Source organism: Palaemon carinicauda, chromosome 28, assembly GCF_036898095.1.
Source record: "Palaemon carinicauda isolate YSFRI2023 chromosome 28, ASM3689809v2, whole genome shotgun sequence".
NCBI classification, from domain to species: domain Eukaryota; kingdom Metazoa; phylum Arthropoda; class Malacostraca; order Decapoda; family Palaemonidae; genus Palaemon; species Palaemon carinicauda.
This window is the reverse complement of record NC_090752.1, coordinates 39,533,584-39,536,083: the sequence shown is the minus strand read 5'-3', so window position 1 is coordinate 39,536,083 and position 2,500 is coordinate 39,533,584. Positions and strand designations below refer to the sequence as shown.

General features: G+C 29.6%; 1 protein-coding gene across 1 annotated transcript in view; it reads left to right on the top strand.

The window, feature by feature from the left end:
• LOC137621778 (uncharacterized) overlaps nucleotides 1–2,500 on the top strand; it is a 1,028,309-nt gene that overhangs the window by 1,010,193 nt on the left and 15,616 nt on the right. The window lies entirely within an intron of this gene.

Below are 2,500 nucleotides of genomic sequence, written 5' to 3'. Positions count from 1 at the left end.
GGTTTAAGAATCGGTATTAACTTTTTTTTTATTTTTTTTTTTGAACTTGCATTTTTTTTTTTTTTGTAGGATTTTTATTTGATAGTTTAATGCAATAGGATGGGTCGCTCTAGATATCATAAATTCAAAGAGCATTTATATACAAAACTTGTGTGTGTGTGTGTGTGTGTATATATATATATATATATATATATATATATATATATTTACATACACATATATATACACACTAGTATATATATGCAAAACTTGCGTGTATATGTGCATGTATACGCATATATATATATATATATATATATATATATATATATATATATATATATATATATATATATATATATATATATATATATATATTTATTATCTCTCTCTCTCTCTCTCTCTCTCTCTCTCTCTCTCTCTCTCTCTCTCTCTCTCAGTAGCTGGCTCATATATCTTGATGTTATCAAGTCAAATATAAAGTAGGGAATAAAATATTTTCCTAATTTTATTTGATCACTAACAGCCCAACGAAGAATATTGGTTTCCTGTACCTTATTAAAACTTTTGACGAAAAGGTTACCCACCTTTGGAAAGTTTTTTTTCCCGGAAACTTTCTTGTAGGACCCAATTTGTGTCATGCCAAGTGTTTAGAAATGGTTATTGTTATGCTCGGAATATTTCCTTTGTAATTTATTTGTTTGTGGATAGAGTTATGAGTCTACTGGTTAGATTTCATGTATCCTTTTGGATTGCTTCGATGTAATTTGTGTTTATATTTAGGTTCGATTTCTTTACTTCCTGCCATGTTCCAGAAATCTTTTTGGATCTTTTCATGTTATGCTGAAAGATTTTACTTGCCTTTTCTTTATTTGTGAGTGACTTCTGTATCACGGTATGTTTCATTTATATATTAAGTTGTTTTAAAAATTCTATTTGCAGCTTTTATTGCGTGGAATGGCATTTATTCCTGCTGTCACAGAGTACGCGTTTTATCGGTTCTTACTTTTTAGGCTAAAGTTTGCTAAGTTCTAAAGTATAGAATATGTCAATAACTTTATTACTCTCACAATATGTTATTTTCACATACTTTATTAAAGAAAGATAAGATAACCTTTTTTAGACCTGACCATTAACCAGTTTTTGTTAATTTTTTAACTAAGATGTTAGTGTTCAGGATATTTATTCACGTTTATCAAGATATCCTTCGTTAATCATGTAGATGTTGGCTCACCCGTTAATCGGTTATCATCTGTTTAATAATAACATAGGTTTCAACGCTGAAGGAAATATGAATCCCTAAATTTTATAGAAAAAGTGCGATTCATTATTTTCTATATAAATCATAATTAACTCTGTATGTTACACACACACACACACACACATATATATATATATATATGTGTGTGTGTGTGTGTGTGTACTGTATATCACACCGTTATTTTTCTTTTGTGATTTATTTTCTTATTGATGGTAAACATATTTTAAAGAATAATATTTTAATTTTTTTTTTATTTTTTCATACCGGAGGATTTTTTTTTTCATTGACTTTTGCATATTGGTGTAATTATGATTTTTCTTTTCATTAGAATCAATTTTACTTTCAGAATAAATATTTGTAGGGAAAAATATACATATGAATATTATAGAAACTATATTTTTTAAATACATATTTGTCCTTTTAAATCATATTAATGATTAAAGCTATAAACGCCTTATAGAATTAACATATACGAAGCTTAGAGGGATGTTTAATATATTTCTTTCCGTTGCGTTTATCCATCATTCTTACTTCTGATATTGTCAAAGAAACCTTGATTTATTAACTGTCGATCACCTTCGAATCCTGTTCCCTGTTATTGATTTACAGGCGATCATCCAGAAAAGTGAAAATTGCACCCTTCTCGTGCTCTGATTAACTCGATATAGTTCCCGTTATTGCCCCCCTACTCTCTCTCTCTCTCTCTCTCTCTCTCTCTCTCTCTCTCTCTCTCTCTCATTACCGGTTCACATTCAGAGCAAGTTCTTCAAATGGGTTAATTGCAATAATGAACGCTCTAAGATCATTTGATCTAATGTTACTGAGATGTGCTCGATTTTATTGTTTATATAAATGTACTTATACTCACGTTTTTTATATATATTCTATTAATCCTTTTATTTAAATTTCATAACAGAATATCATGAGCAACATGAGAAAAGGAAACTAAAAAGTAATCATGAAGTTTCTTAAGCGAAAATTGCTCTGTTGAAATTGAAGAGAAACGCTGAAGTTGGAAAACAAGAAGTTTACTGTAAACGAGGTTTTTGTTGTTTTTCTTTGACGAGAGTTGTGCGAAAAAACAACACGTTGAAATGGTAATGAATAACGACGGCAATGCAATCTGCGTAAAAGAGTTTTAATTGTTCCTCTCTTCATTCCTCTGTCACACAAAAACATTGATTGGTCCCAATTGCAAAATTGCCTCTTTATGATTTATGCAAACAACGAGCGCTCTCTCTCTCTCTCTCTCTCTCTCTC